Genomic DNA, 17,617 nt, shown 5'->3' on the forward strand with positions numbered 1-17,617 from the left:
TTCTTGGCTTTCGGTAAAACAAAGTCGTCGTCATCATCATCGTCCTCGATTTTGAGAGCCCGTTTAGCCAGTGAAGGTTTCAGTGACTTGTCGGGTTCGTCTCGACCTTTTCTTTTAGCCGGAAGCTCAACCGTCTCTTTTTCATCCTTGACCTTTTCTTTGGAGAAGTATTTACTAGACTTTCTTCTGCCTGAAGCTTCTTCGCTCCCTCCCGCCTAATCACAATTACAGAAGAAGAAAAAAATAACAAATAAATAACATGATATGATATAATCGGTTCTTGGAAACTAAGTTACATGTGTTCTGAATTTGACACTCGACACAGAACTCACCCTAGGACTAAGGTGCATTGCAGATATTCTATTTTACGAACAGTGAAGCTAATTGCAAAATCCTTCGTTGAAAACATCACATTCATGTACCAAAACAGCATCGAAAAATTCTGTCTGAAGATATTCAATGGTATTATTAGCTTCTAACTTCCATTGTAGAATGAGCAAAACCGGATGAGTACCAGTCAAAACAAAACATTCTATTTTTTCTGTCACCCAGAAAAGAAACAGTATCCAAAAACAAAACTTGCTGCCTTAAACACAAAACAAAACAAAAAACAAAAACAAAAAAAATCAACCCCAAAACAAAACACTGGACAAAAACGTCCCATCTATGATCTCAAAAGCAATATCAACCAAGAACAAAACTTACAGCCTTTTCGGGGTTTGAAGAATTGGCTGCCATGGAAGAAGTTTGTGTTGACTTTGCCGGCTTTGGGGCACCATTGCCATTTGCTTCATTACGATGTAGGACACCGAAATCAGCCAGACGGAGAGGAAGTTCTACAGAGCAAAATTAAAATCAGAATAGATACATCGCATAGTACTATACAAGAGAACAATATCTGAGCGAGAATTGCCCGATGGCGTATGGCATAATCTCATGTTTAGTGGAACTAAAAAGCATCAAAAGGGCAGATAGTATAAATAATGATTATTCAGTGCGATTAAAGTCAAATATACAAATCCAGATATAAAACAAATGTACTTGGTAACGATTTAGATGCTGATCAAAATAACTTACAAATACATCCTTCGAAGTTCTACTAGCAAAATAACTCTACTACCAAAATAACTTTCTACCAGCCATCTCATATAGATCTGTTCTTTTTTCATACCTTTCAACACTTAAAAACATTAAATACCTTGTCGAGGCCAACGGGACCGAGAGACGATTTGACGATGTTTGCAACGGATTGACAAGCCATAACTGTACGCATACATGGAATAAACTCAGTCCATTTCTTCAATATAATCACACAAATTCATCTTTAAATAACCATGTATACATATATACATATATATATATATATATATAGAGAGAGAGAGAGAGAGAGAGAGAGAGAGAGGTTTGTACCATTTTCGGTGTGAACGTCCTGGATGCGACAATTCTGTGATTTACTATAACTAATGAGATGCACAAACAAATCTTATTTCCGCCATATTTTAATTAAAGCCTAAATTATCGATCCAAAGCAGCATAGGTTTATTATGTATATAAAGAATGAAAAAACACCTAACACAGCTATATATTTACACATGTGCTTTAGCTTTACTAATATAATTCACAATGTCGTTTCCTATTACATGATATCTATAACATTCTGTGAGTGAAAACAATGAAACATGGCAGCATCTTTTTCTTGAAATTGGAAAGGATTACAACAAAGTACAAAACCAAATTACAAAACTGAAATATCAGAATAATGGTAGCACAAATATGCAGATCTTTTTAACTTGTACAGGGATAAAATACCCTACAGAACAGAATTAAGCCGAAATACCTTAGGCAGCTGATGTGCCAGTGGCTGTGGAACAAACATTGAAGTTTGCTGAGAGACTTTAGGAACAAATCCTGACTGAGAGCTCTGAGCAGCATAATTTGTCTGAGTGGCCGGTGTAGCGTTAAGGCATAAAAATGAAGTTGGGAATTTACCAGAGGTGATCCAATCGCAGCGTTAAGGCTAGCCAAGAATCTTCGACGCCATAGCCTGACATATCAACAACGCCATAGCCTGACATACTAGACCCTGAGCCTCGAGACCCTCTCAAAATGGCAAGTGGGTCCGATCCATCTATCTTGCTCGCCGCAAAACCTAATATTCAAATTCGGATTTCTTCAAAGACTAAAGCATAGAATGCAAAATTGGTGACAAATCAAATTGGATTTCGACGGAACAGTGAATTTGAAACGAGATTATAGAAGTGAGAGAGAAGAAGAAGTGCGAGAATGCGATAAGCTTACCTCCGTGAGTCGGGGATGGACTTCTGTGAAGAAGTAGCGAGAGGAAAGAAATTAGGTTTGAATCTTTCAGAAAAAAATGTCTCGAGCGAGAGAGAGTGTAGGGACGGGAAAGAAGAAGTGCGGCGCCGGAGTTTCCTCGGAGAAGCAACGAGACTAAGAGAATCAGTCATAAAATCTAGGGTTTATGTTGATTTGAAGATTCGATGGCAAATTTGGAGATCTTTGTATTTCTAGGTTAAGATTTAATGGAGTGAGTGGGGTATTTGAGAGGGGGGAGGTCGGATGTGATAAACTAGGGCTAGTATTATACGATGAGAGAAGAGACAGAAAGAGAGATTGTGATATACGAAGATGAGATAGTCTATTTCGGTCAACTTTCATCTACCGCCCAAATGAAATCTTAGTGGGGTTTCACAGCGATGAAGAAGGAGAAGAACAAGTACGGAGATATAGAGACGAGGATGGTGTTTCAGACATAGAGAAAGATGAGATATACAAGATGAAAGAGAGAAAGTGTATTTTCTTATACATAGTCAATTTGCGTTTCAAAAAAAAGAATTATACATAGTCAATTTTAATCCATTTTCATCTACCGCTCAAACAAATTTTTTGTGGGAAATTTCCCACCCACACTCAAATAGTAAAATTTTGTTAATTTTTTATATTTTAAGTATTACAACTTCTTTTTTACTTTTGACTGTAGTGTAAATGTGCCAAAATTTTGTGGGAAATTTCCCTCCGTTTAAAAATGATGAAATTTTGATCATTTTTAATTTTTTGAGTATTACCACTACTTTTTTATATTAGTTGTAGAGAAAAATAGACCATTATCTACAGCTTTATATTCGACTGGAGTCTAATATAGACCTAAAAAAAGGTGACCGTAGTCTGTATTCAAAGACTCCATTAAAAGGCTAAACTGGAGTTAAAAAATAAAAAAAATAAAAACTGTAGTTGTATCCCATATTTCTGGTAGTGCATAGAACAACCATATCACGTATAAAGTGTAGGTCAAGCTCGATGTGTTTCGTGCGAGCGTGAAACACCGGATTCGCTGCCATAGCTGCAGCCCCCAAGTTATCACACCAAATGACTGGTGGTGTGTTGATCGAAACACTCAACTCACCAAGGAGAGACCCAATCCATGTGATCTCAGCGGCGGTATGAGCTAGAGCACGATATTCGGATTCCGTGCTTGAACGCGCGACCACACCCTGTTTGCGTGAGCTCCAAGATACCAGACAGCCGGCTAGGAACACACAATAAGCGCTTGTGGATCGACGATCGTCAACATTGCTTGCCCAGTCAGCGTCAGCAAAGCTTGTGAGGTGAAGAGACTTGGCAGGAGCAAGGGATAAACCATGCGTCATAGACCCTTTAAGGTACCTCAACACTCGTTTACACGTTAGCCAATGTACTGTAGTTGGGGCAGAGAGAAATTGGCTGAGCTTGTTAACAATGAACGCAATATCAGGGCGCGTGATAGTGAGGTATTGCAACGCCCCAATCACACTCCTGTATTGGTATGGCTCCTCCATTGGTTTCCCACCTTCCCGGGATAACACAGGTGTCGAAGCTGCTGGCGTGGAACACGGTTTGACACCAGTGAGATTTACCTTGTTGAGCAAGTCAGCGACATACTTGGTTTGTGACAAAAACAACCCTGTTGCAGACCTAGTGACTTCAATCCCAAGGAAGTAGTGGAGATCACCTAAGTCTTTTAGTGCAAACTGGGAGTTTAAGTCCTGTGTGAGGCGCTTGATAACAGACTGTTTGTTCCCGCTGACGATAATATCATCAACATAGACCAACAAGACTATGAAGACGGAGTCTTTGTTGAAGATGAACAGGGACGTGTCTGCACGAGAGCTAACAAAACCCCACGACAAGAGAGCAAGTCGGAGTCGATCAAACCAGGCCCGCGGGGCTTGTTTCAGACCGTACAAGGCCTTGTACAACTTACACACGTGGTTTGGTCTGGCAGCATCAACAAATCCCTGTGGTTGACTCATATATACATCTTCAGTGAGGACACCATTGAGAAATGCGTTGTTCACATCAAGCTGGATGATACTCCAGTTATGATACACGGCAAGGGTGAGAACCACACGAATCGTGCAGGGCTTCACAACGGGGCTAAAGGTTTCAGTGAAGTCTATCCCAGGTGTTTGTGAAAATCCCTTGGCAACAAAGCGCGCTTTGAACCTTTGTATAGAGCCATCGGAGTTGTATTTGACTTTGTAAACCCACTTGTTACCAATAATGTTCTGCGTAGGTGATGTAGGAACCAGGGACCACGTCTGATTTTTGGCTAGGGCATCGAGCTCAAGGTTCATAGCCTGAGTCCATTTTCGATCTGTTAAGGCTTGTGAGACTGTTTGAGGCTCCTTTGGACCAGGTTCTACTAGGATAGGATGTTTTGTGGCAGTTAGGGCTTTTGGTTTGTAGATTCCTGATTTGGAGCGTGTGGTCATAGGGTGAGTAGAGAGAACTGGTTCAGCAGGGATTTGGTGTTCAGTGGAGGGTGTAGGTGATGGGATTTGGTGGTCAGTGGAGTGTGTATGCGATGCGATTTGGTGGTCAGTGGAGTGTGTATGTGATTGGATTTGGTTGTCAGTGGAGGGTGAGGGTTCAAAGGGGAGTTGTATTGAAATTGAGTGGATAGGGATAGTTGGACAGTGTGGATGCTGTGGACTTGTCATGTCTAATGGGAGAGGTGAGAGTCTTTGGGGTGATTGTGGTTCAGTAGGCTGAGGTCTATCAGGTGAGGGTTGATCAGGTGTGGTCTGATTTGATGGTGTAAAAGTAATAGTTGGAAGCATGATTATCGCAGGATCAATAACAGGGGTTACCTGATCAGGGAACATTTGAGAGAATGGAAATTCACTCTCATTGAACACTGCATTTCTTGTGATATAGACACGGCCTGAGGTGTGTAAGCACTTGTACCCTTTGTGCTGCGAGCTGTAGCCAATGAACACACACTTTGACGACCGGAATTGCATCTTGTTATTGTTGTATGGCCTCAGATGTGGGAACACTGTGCAGCCAAAAACACGTAGGAAAGTGTAGTCTGGTTTTCTTTGAAACAACTTCCGGTATGGACTCATTCCATGCAGAACAAGGGTTGGCAGTGAGTTGATGACCAATGTTGCTGATGAGAACGCATCCCACCAGAACTGAAGAGGCAAGATTGCTTGAGCAAGCATTGACAGTCCCAGCTCTGTGATGTGTCTGTGTTTGCGCTCAGCTTTTCCATTCTGGCCATGGACATGAGGACAGCTACAGCGAGCTGCAATACCGTGCTCTTCAAGAAAAGGCTTGATCGGTCTGTACTCGCCACCCCAGTCGCTTTGAACTGCACAGATCTTTGCATTGAGTGACTTCTCTACATATCTTTTGAAGTTTTTGAACACTGTGAAAGCTTCTGACTTGATCTTCAGCGGATAGATTCAGGTAAATCTGGAATAGTCATCTACAAAATGCATATAGTATCTATAGCCAAGTGTGGATACTATTGGAGCTGGTCCCCATAGATCCGTGTGTATTAGTTGTAGAGGTCTAGTAGACACAGTTTGAGACAATGTAAAAGGTAATGAGTGACTCTTTCCTAGTTGACAAGCATCACAGAATTGTTTATCATGTTCAACAGGTAAAGAAACATCACATGTTCTCAAGACTGACTCTACAATTTTATTCGAGGCATAGCATAATCTTCTATGCCACGTGTGCCATTGACACTCCTTTGTTGTAGAAAAACATGCAGAAGACTCTGATTGATAGTTTTCTGGTGGCTTCTGGCTCAAGAAAGCTGACTGACTGGTTCCTTCATCAAGACTCTGTGACTTGCCTAGTACGTAAAGTCCATTTTCAAGCGTTCCTTGCACCAGTACCTGTCCTGTCTGATTGTCCTTAACAACACAATGATCAGCATGAAACTCAACATAGACATCATTATCTAGTGTTAGTTTTGATAAGCTAACCAAACTTTTCTTTATCTGAGGCACACGTAGGACATTTTTCAGTTTAACTTTTGCTGATTTGGAATGTAAATGTGACAATCCAGTGTGAGTGATGGAGAGACATTTACCATTTCCAACCATGAGTTTGTCGTTGCCATTATACTCAGCGTATACATGGAGTTTGTCCAGCTCGGCAGTCACGTGATTCGTTGTACCAGAATCAGCATACCACGCCGGATCAGCAACAATTTCAGGACCAGCATAGAACGCTGCCTTGTTGGTTTGATTGTTGTTGTTGGTTGTGACTGGTGCTGAGGTGGGTCCTTGGAATGACTCATCGAGTCTGTGCCAGCATGCAACGGCCACGTGTCCTTGCTTGCCACAGATCTGACAAGTAGGTCGTGAATTCGAGCATCGACCGCCAGTGAACCGTCCTCGACCACCTCTGCCACTAGAGCGGCCTCTACCACGAGTATCTGTGTAGTTTGCCATTGCTCCAGTGTAGTTTGTGGTAGCTGACTGAACATCAATCGTTGATTGTGATGAGCTGCTCAATCCGTGTTTCTTGTGAGAGAGCCATAGCCAGGACCTCTTGAACGGTTATTCCAGATGAATCACCATCACATTGTTGCAGACGATTGTTCACCAGCGCTACTACAACATCATACTCAACAGGTAGTCCCATGAGCCAAGAAGATTGCGTCTGCGATGGCTTCCATTTTGGCGATGCCAGGATCAGATCATCATCGGAGATATCGCCACCAGCCAAGAAGATTGCGTCTGCGATGGCTTCCATTTTGGCGAAATAATCACCAATCGAGAGATTTCCTTTCTTCGTTGCTTGAAGCTGAGTCTTCAGAGGCATTAACCCAACCTTCGATCTAACTGCAAATCTCTGTTCCAGAGCAATCCATATTCCATGAGATGATCGAATCCTTGTGACTGACCTGAGAATTGTGGTCGATAGAGATGAGAGGAGCCAACTCAAAAGAAGCTGATCTTCTCTCAGCCATTGAATGTACTCTGGATTTGTCGTTTTCGTGACATTTCCTTGAGGATCTGTGATCTCGATGAACTCCTTGGGGCAGATCTTCGTTCCGAAGACGAATCCTTCAAGGTTGTGTCCGATCACTGCTGGTAAGACTTGGCTTCTCCAAACAAAATAGTTGTCTTTGTCGAGTTTGATAGAGATTGCAGATGAGAGAGTAGGAGCGAAGTGTGATGAGGCTACTGATCTCAAGATCTCTGATGACGACGAGGAAATTCCGTCGAACGCCATTGATGAAGCTCTGATACCAAGATAAAACTCAGATCTATAGGAATCCAATGCTCTAGAGAGAGAATCTTCTCTATGAGCCTTTTTGTGTATTCAGTATTTTCCTTAACTTGATTACGTTGAGTTACACGTATTTATACAAACTATAATTGTCCAGGTACATTATATCTTGCTAACAACCTTCCTAACTGCCTAACCGTCTTGACTAACGCTTAGACCAATGGACATGCAACTCAGCTGGCTGTGATCAGGTGTGTGCCACTCCAGGATTGTCTCTATCAATGAAGAACATGGTACTTCTTTCTACTATCTTCCTAGTTTCCCTCAGTCTCTCGCTGTCCTTCGGCGCCGTACAAGACTTTTGAGGCGATAAAATAATCTCATGAATTCAACTCTTAATAAAATAATCATGTTGATACATACATATATATATATATATATATATATATATATATATATATATATATATATATATATATTACTTCAGACACAAGGCCTAATTAAATTAGAGGCGATAAATAATTTAGTTTAATTGTATATCTAAAATGTGTTGGCTTTATTGCGACGGATTTAGCTCATTTGCGACGGATTTAGTCATATTTTTATTTTTCGCAACAAGTGGTATAAGATTGATTATTTATTTTGCTAATATCATAGCTAAGTTGAAAAGAGAAATCGATGCTTCTCAAGAAACTCCATCAGGGTTTGCCTGCAAAGACCAATCAAAGGTCACGGCTAGAGACTTCGTGTTCTCGGGTCTCGGGTCTCGGGCCTCGCACAAACACATCCAACATCCTCAAAGCTGGCACTGATGTCGCGTTCTACAACACTTTCCCGGGAGTCAATGGCCTAGGGCTTGCCCTGGCAAGGGCAGACCTTGAGGCCGGCGGCGTAATCCCTCTCCACACTCACCCGAGGGGTTCGGAAATTCTTATCGTCATTGAGGGAAGCCTAATCTCCGGCCTCGTCACCTCAGACAACAAAGTCCACCTCACGACCCTCAAGAAAGGTGACGTGATGGTCTACCCTCACGGCCTTCTGCACTTCCAATACAACTCGCCAAAGTCAAAGCCAGCCATGTTCTTTGTAGGGTTTAACAGCGACAACCCCGGAATCCAATTCGGCTATGGCAGCATCGTAGCCTCGCCGCCGCCAACACCTTTCTCTCTATCTCTCTCTCGGACGCGGCCAGATCCACGCGAACTCTCACCATGACTTTTGGAAGACGATGCTCGTTTGGCATCGACGAACACCATCCAAATAATACTGGAGTTTTTCAATGTCAAGTGTTTAAGTTAATTAATACTGTGAGGTATCTCTTGTAAAGTTTGGGAATTGACACTAATAATATCATTTTAAAATCACTTATCAAATTTAGTTCAAAACTCAAAAATTGAGAAAACTAGTACTTGTAGTAGGTGAGAGAAACTAATTTTTCCACAACTACCATCAACCCATTAATGAATAACACTCCCTCAACACACACAAGATTGGCCGAATTTTTTTTCTTCAGAATACCTGGGTTGTCGATTTTTTTTTCATAATACAAGATCTTCTCCGCCTGTGGATCGCCGGAGGTTTCTTCACGACGGTCGCCGGAGTTCTTCTTCACTTGGGTCGCCGGAAGCTTGCTCGCCGACGGTTTGTTTCTTAAACCCATTTTGCAATAATCATAAACCCATTTTTCTTGCAAATCCAAATGACAGTTTGTTTCCTGCAAATCCAAGGTTGTTCTTCAGAACTTCAAGATCCAAGGTTCTTCTTCCTGCAAATCCAAGATCCAAAACTTCTTCAAACATATTTTCGTAAGTTCGTCTTGTTTTTAACATATAAGAACATGTTTAATTGTTTCGATTCATTTTGAAATAGGTTCCATTGCATTTGTGAATTATTAGTTTGTCAAAAATGGTGTTTTTTTGTTGTGTTCCCGAATTTTCCAGGGTGTCACGATGGCTATAAACAAGAAGACCTTCTTCTACAACCTGTGGCACGATGGCAGTTGGTTGTCTGATCGGATATTAATGCGTGTTAGTAATTTTTAACATTCGTGCTACTTAAAGTACTTGATTTCATTCCTTATGTGTTATACGTCGTGTGTATTGTCTCGAAATCAAATGATTAAGAGATTTCATTGTCGTCTATGGTTGGCGGTATGAGCCCCTCTTGATAGACGCTCGATTGTACCCACTTCGTGTTATGCTTAGCATATAAACATATTTCTGTCATCGCTGTATACGTTCGGTCACATTAGATATAAGTATTAAAACACGGTTGTTAACATCAAAATACATTCAATCTGTGACACAAGTGTCACAAAGTGGATTCACTTCGTGACAGATGTGTCACAGAGTGGATTCACTTCGTGACAGAGTGTCACAAAGTGAATCCAGTCCATGACACATGTGTCACGAAATAAATCCAATACGTGACACTTGTGTCACAGATTGAATCCACTTCGTGACACCCTGAAAAAGTCGGGAACACAACAAAAAAAACACCATTTTTGACAAACTAATCACTCACAAATCCAAAGTAACCTATTTCAAAATGAATCAAAACAATTAAACATGTTCTTATATGTTAAAAATAGGACGAACTTACCAAAATATGTTTGAAGAAGTTTTTGATCTTGGATTTGCAGGAACAAGAACCTTGGATCTTGAAGTTTTGAAGAACAACCTTGGATCTGCAGGAAACAAACCGTCATTTGGATTTGCAGGAAAAAATGGGTTTAAGATGGGTTTAGGATTATTGCAAAATGGGTTTAAAATGGGATAAGGAAACAAACCGTCGGCGAGCAAGATTCCGGCGACCCAAGTGAAGAAAAACTCCGGCAACCGTCGTGAAGAAACCTCCAGCGACCCATTGGTGGAAAAGACCTTGTATTATGAAGAAAAAAATCGGCAACCCAAGTATTCTGAAGAAGAAAAATCCGGCCAGCCTTGTGTGTGTTGAGGGAGTGTTATTCATTAATGGGTTGAGTGTAGTTGTGGAAAAATTAATTTCTCTTACCTATTACAAGTACTATTTTTGTCAATTTTTTAGTTTTTGGTTAAATATGGTACGTGACATTATTATTAGCGTCAATTCTCCGTTTTTTTAGATTAAATAAAACATATTGACCTGATCGTGTTGACTTTCTTGTATATACCAATCCAAAAAAAAAAAAAAAGAGTTTACCGATCGGTCAAGAGCTATGATTTGCATATATTTTTTTGTTGACTCTCGTTGCTGTTGTTGTATGCGCTTACGTATGTGTCTTAGACTTCTCCAGAATCTAATAAATTCAAACATTTAATGTGTTGATTGATACGGATATATTTCAGACACAAAGGCCTAAACTGGAGGCGATAAATAATTCTGTTTTATGCTTTTATTGTATATATTTAGAATGCGATGGCAATATGTTTTCAATAATTAATTATTAGTTCATTTGTGGCAGAGTTAGCTATATGGTCTAAGATCCATTATTTATTTATTAATATTGACACTAATGTAAAAGAAAAATCGATATTTAAATTGTGTTAAAAAAACACTATAAGTTTGTGAACAAAAATGAACGTGTTGTGAAAGAAAATGAATGGATAAAGGGTTACCTAGCTGGGGAAACTCACTATATAGAATTTATATTGTATTACCTTTCACAATATACCCAAAGTCTAAATTTTTCTCCTTCACAATCTCTAAAAAACTTATCCCGTTTGGAATTAATGGTGCATTTGAAATACTTCAATGATTTTGTAACCTTCGAGCATTAACACACCCTAATGCTATATTGAGCATAAGCTTGGCCTATATAAACAACCATTTTATAAAAAATAAAAAAATAAAAAAAAAATACAAAGAGATTATAGTTGAAAAGTTGTTTTGTTTCCATTTTGATGTAGAACGGACGTAGAGGAACGAGAAACAGCGTCTTTGGTGCAAGCTATGCTCGACTTTTTTTAAAAAAAAAAATTTGTCATCAACTGATCATTAAAATTCCTCCATCTCCAATATGAAGAAGAGAGTCTCAAAACGATAAAGGAAATAAAACCAAAAAAGCAACAAACGCCATAAATCTGGAAACCAAATAACAAGCAAAATGGAAAGACAATTAACAAAATTTAAAAGCAAATATTCGAAATTGAAGGCTGAAAATCGTGTGGAGGTGGAGCGTGATCTCATTTATTTCCTTCATGAAGGAAAGTCCGAAGATTTCGGCATCACATTTGTAGTCCAATGGTATACTCTTGTGCAAGTTATGTTTGTCGCAGTGAACTCGTTGGTGAGTGGTCAATTCTTCTTTTTCTGTTGTATTTTCAGAATTGGTTGCTTGTGTAGTGCAACACAGTTAAGTTAAGAGAGCAATATCACTTTTAAAAAAAAGTATCTAGCGATTCTCAACGTTTACTTCCCCTTTTTGTTGTATATCATCGATTAAGGTTTTATTCTGGTTTTATATTTCTGTATTCACGTTGTCTAATGAATTATTTGGCTGCGAGTATTATTTTGTGACGTTGAGATTTGAAAATAAGAAGATTTGAGAATGAAGCTAAAAGTAACGATTTTCTTGATTCTCAAATCCTCTTGATTCTCAAATCTCAACATAATGATATCAGAACTCACTAATTCTAAACGGATAAACTGGTTCAATCGTTGGAATTCGACCCAAGATGATAAGAAAATCGTTAAACAGTCATCATCTTGAAAGATGCTATTAGGAATTCCACATGAAAAAAAAAAGAGAACGGAAACTAATAATGTTTATAAAAATCATGAGTTATTTCTCTCATTGTCAATTGGTTTTAAGATAAAACCTCATGATACTTTCACATGTAATATTTACCTAAAATCTTTTATATTATACTATGCAAAAAATTTGTATTCTTACATTTATTTATAATGTTGTGTGATAATATATTAGGTCAAACTTTGAACGAACTTGATATTTCTAAATTTTTTTAAGATGTTATCAATAAGTAGCAGGTAATCTTGACACTCCAACCAGCTTTGATTTGCTAATATTTTGTAATCATGATTTTGTAATCAAATACGACATTGATGATAAGATTTTCAAATATTATTATATTATTTACATTTTTATGAAAGTAGCCAAACTCAAAACATTTATATACGTCTTTGAAATATTGTGATAGAGATAAACTTTCATATATTTTCATCATATTATATACATTTGTTTATAGATGGTCAAACTCAAAACTTTGACACGTCTTTGAAATATTATGGGAAGCATCTAGAGGTAACATTTTCATACGTCTTTCAAACAACTTGCATGTGCATGCATTTGCCAATAGTTAACATACTATAATATAAACACGCGTAACGAGCAAGACAAGAGAGCCTATAAAATCCCATACGTACCCAGTACTATCACTCACAAAACAATTAATACAAGACTACCACAAAAGAAAAGAAAAAAAAACAAAAGATATATATAGTTTGGAGCCATAATAATGAAGAACATGGTACTTCTTTCTACTATCTTCCTAATTTCCCTCAGTCTCTCCCCGTCCTTCGGCGCCGTACAAGACTTTTGCATCGGAGACTACACTTCCCAAGAAACTCCCTCGGGGTTTGCCTGCAAAGACCAAGCAAAGGTCACGGCTAGAGACTTCGTGTTCTCGGGTCTCGGGCCTCGCACAAACACGTCCAACATCCTCAAAGCTGGCACTGCTGTCGCGTTCTACAACACTTTCCCGGGAGTCAACGGCCTAGGGCTTGCCTTGGCAAGGGCAGACCTTGAAGCTGGCGGTGTAATTCCTCTCCACACTCACCCGAGGGGTTCGGAGATTCTCATCCTCATTGAGGGAACCCTAATCTCCGGCCTCGTCACCTCAGACAACAAAGTCCACCTCACGACCCTCAAGAAAGGTGACGTGATGGTCTACCCTCACGGCCTTTTGCACTTCCAATACAACTCGCCAAAGTCAAAGCCAGCCATGTTCTTTGTAGGGTTTAACAGTGACAACCCCGGAATCCAATTCGTGCCCTTCAATTTGTTTGGTAATGATTTCCCTACGGAGTTGATGAGTGCGAACACCTTCATCGACCCCGCGGAAATCAGGAGGCTCAAGGCCTTGTTCGGTGGGAGTCACTAGAAATATTTCTACTATTGTTTCTTGTTTGTCTTAAATATATTTATGTGTGGTTACACTATTTTATGTATTTCTTCAAATAAACAGAAGCAAAACTAGACGTGTTCTGTTTTGAGTTCTGCTCTATGTATGGAATATGAAATAAAAGACTATTGCCGTTCCGCTAAAAAAAAAAAAAAAAAAAAAAAACCCTATTAAATTGTTGCAAGGATTTATGTGGTTCTCCCTTTTATTAAAAAAAAGAAGAAAAAAAAGAAAGATAATAATCATAGTATAGTTAGCTTGGCATTCTATGTCGATAAGTTATAGATTTTCTTGGCTACGATCGAGAGATGGTTATTGTTGACATGCAAAATCACACTAAAACAGTCTCGAGAACTTATGATGAAATTGAGTCGATTTGAATTTGTGTTGGGCTTCAGATTTCCGTAAGTAGCTTAAACTCAATTCCAACATATGAGCAAAAGAATTATATAAATTCCAAATGATAAAAGCAGATAAAAAAAATGGTCTTTTATATTACGAGCTTTATTGAAATGATTACAAGAGAATAGTAGCAAAAGGAAAGTAATATATTAAGTAGATGTAACATGTGTATTAGGCCTATCGATATTGTATGTATAGCTGGAGGGAGCGGTTAGCGAACTCCGATCTTTTGAGCCACATCGTGCGTTAAGCTCGGATCTATCCACCATTCAGTGTGACACTTGTCGAAGTTGATCCGGTCTTTTGGGGCGGTTAGGAGATGTGTACGTCGGTGGACAAAAGTTGTCCGGGTATTCAGGGACAATACATGTCTTTAGTTGAGCGAACTGAATCACCTCGTGACGAGGATCAGCTCGCGGCTATAAACCGATGTAAGGTCGATGATTTGCTCTTATTAGGCCAACTTTGCGGTTTCGGGCCGCGCTTGAGCATGGCCCAACACGTTATCGACGAAAGACGAAGTCTAACATCAACAATTATTTTATTAGTACTTTGGTCAACCTCATTTTGTAAGGATAGTCAACGATCAAATCAGAGACCAAAGTAGGACTCGACAAAATAGAAAGCATTATGGGTAAAAAAAAAAGAAAAAAAAAACAAATAATTTGGTCATTTAACGAAGCACTGTTCTACTTAACTTGATCTATAAGAAATGCAAGGAAGAAACATAAGTTGGAATGATAAGCCGGAGAAGTAATCATGTTTTATAATGTATGTGGCTTAGTATTGATCTTAATATGAAAGAAGAGGCTGTAAAAAAAAATGTATTCCGGTATTAAATTCATGAACTCTTACGATGTGTAAGTCTTAAATACGATCCGATTTAATCTGCGTTTTCAATATCTAAAATCGGATGAACCATTTAAAAAATGCCTAGTATACAATCTTTAGTATTATGGTTTGTATTCATCTTTTTTTAATATTTTTTTCATCTTTAAAAATATGATAGGTGCGTTGCACCAAATTGAGTTACCATTCTTTGTGTCATTTACTTTTACGCACCATTTCATATTTGTCCATCTATTGCATCAGAGCAGATTGTCGGATACATTGACTCTACATTGTACGACATCTTGTCTCTGACTAAACAGAATTTCATATGTAGATTAAATATACAAAAAAAAATTAGGTAACTAGCCAACTAAAACGTTTGGAATTGCCATATAACCAACGTTTCATAAATCTGAAGTAAATAGCCATAAAGATGACGTGACATTTCTGGTTTGTCATTTCATTGAAATAAAAAGGTGGGGTATTTACGTTAATTTACACGTGTAAATACATGGTTATTTACCTAAGATTTACGAAACGTTTGCTATATAGCAATGTGAAACCGTAAATATGACTATATATCTAATGGACCTTTTAAATATATAATGTAAGTCTTTATTTATATGCATATAAAATTTAATTTTCTAGATTTATTAATTAATAAGTTACATATAATACTTATTTCCATTGTTTAAGTTAGGTCTCATGTAATCATAAGTTATAAAAAAAATAATAATAATTGTTACGGGATAAATTAGTCAGACTCCGATCTGGCTAGTCGGACTACCGAGCAGAAATATGAATCCAGCACCGAGCTCAGGTTAAGTAAACCCAAGGGCCATCCATTGAGAAGGAACGAACCGTTCATAAGTTAAGAACGAAACCCACCGATCAGAACTTCGAAGAGAAGAGAAGAACGTGGGTCAAAGACTAGTCAAAACTAATAGAAAACATGTTTCAAGCTCTAAAACGCACACCTCGACGGTTCAGGAACCACGCGAGGAGCATTAACCGCCCACCTCAGAGAGAGGCGAAAGGCAGTTACCCATAACCGTCCAGAACGTGGGATTGATCACCCCACGTTCCTCAAAATAACCGTCCAAGACACGACCAGATGAGTATAAATAGAGGCAGCAGCACAGAACGAGACACAGACTTTTTTACACACTTTCTTTCACTTGAAATCTCTAGAAAACATTGCTCTCTTGTATTAGATTCGTCTGTATAGAGAGAAAGTCTTGCCTAAATCACCTCTGTACTCGGAGGCTTTGTACTCGGAGTCAGTGCATTTTCGTGAGATATTGTTGTACTAATTTTACAGGTCAACAGTTGGCGCTAGAAGGAGGGGGACCAGCTGAAGAATATGGCTAGTTCGTCCGCACCCGTGAACGCTGTCTCTATCCAGGAGACGGAGATAGAGCACCATAACCGCACCCTACCTCTCACCTCGGAAGAAATAGCTGAACTCCTTCCGGAACCCAGCCTCGAAGAACAATTCAGACAGATGCAAGAGCGTCTCTCGGTCTTAGAGGCAAATAACAGGGATTTGAAGAGAAGGTTACAGGCAAAGAGGGTCACACTGCGAAGCGCGATAGTGATCCCAGATGAAGAGCCCTCGCACCGATCAGGGAAGGAACCCATCGGACAAGATCCGCAGGTTAAGAAACCTCGGAAACATGCCAGAGATCGGTATGAGAGGATGGAAGATGTTTCTGAGTCCGAGAAGGAGCAGTACAGTCAGGAAAAGATTCCTGATCGGTACCAGCCCAGCATGGACAAAGGACATTCAAGCACTTTCAGGCACAGCTTAGAAAGCTCGGAGACCGAAGACAGTGCAAGCACCAACAAAACAAACCTTAGAAGGTTGGAACGTCGGATTGAAGAGGTAGCTCTAGGTCAGAAGGAGTCTGTTCCGAAGGTTGGAGAAGCTATCTCCCCGTTCACGGCCCGCGTGTTAGAACACTCGTTGCCTGATCGGTTTAGGATGCCAAGCATCCCAGTATACGACGGAAAGACCGACCCGGGAGACCATATAGACACCTTTTCCTCTTGGATGCTGCTGCAAGGAGCCGGACCAGAAGTTATGTGCAGAGCCTTCTCTATCACTCTGACTGGCTCAGCCAAAAGATGGTACAGAAAACTAAAGCCAAACTCCATAGGATCCTGGAAACAGCTGTCTAGAAAATTCTTGGAACAGTTTGTCGGTTCCAGTTCAGGGAAAACTCCCAAAGAAAGATTGCTGGCGGTAAGACAAGCCCATGACGAGTCTCTAAAAGATTTTATTAATCGCTACTCGGAACAAGCACTTCAGGTTGACGATCTGAACGAAGACTTTAAGCTCTTCGGGATTTCTTCCGGCGTCCGAACAGAGTCAGAATTCTGGTGGTCTCTTCAGAAGACTAGTCCAAGGGACTACAACGATTTCTTGAAGAGAGCTCAGAAATATATCAACGCGGAGGAAGCAAGGCTGGCAGCAAGAAAAGCAAAGCCACCGAAGAGCTACCGAGAAGAGCATAGGGAACGACACTCTGAGGACCACCGCCCACCGAAGAAGAGCCGGTCGGGAGCAGGACCTCTGAAACCTTTTTCCAGTAAGTTCGATAAATATCATAAGCTCAATGCCCCGATAGAGGAGATATTTAGTCTTACACAGGACAAGGAAGATTTCCCTAAGCCAAAGCCGATCAAGAAAGATATCTCAAAGAGAGACAAAACAAAATATTGCG

General features: G+C 39.7%; 2 pseudogenes; both read left to right on the top strand.

The window, feature by feature from the left end:
• The first annotated feature begins 8,214 nt into the window (after positions 1-8,214).
• Positions 8,215-8,751, top strand: LOC149405012 (germin-like protein pseudogene; annotated as a pseudogene).
• Positions 8,752-12,876: 4,125 nt separating this feature from the next.
• LOC149405013 (germin-like protein pseudogene) lies at positions 12,877-13,781 on the top strand (annotated as a pseudogene).
• The last annotated feature ends 3,836 nt before the right edge of the window (positions 13,782-17,617 follow it).

Source organism: Urtica dioica, chromosome 2 (assembly GCF_054948205.1).
Source record: "Urtica dioica subsp. dioica isolate 48M chromosome 2, U.dioica_male_clone48M_v1_H2, whole genome shotgun sequence".
NCBI classification, from domain to species: domain Eukaryota; kingdom Viridiplantae; phylum Streptophyta; class Magnoliopsida; order Rosales; family Urticaceae; genus Urtica; species Urtica dioica.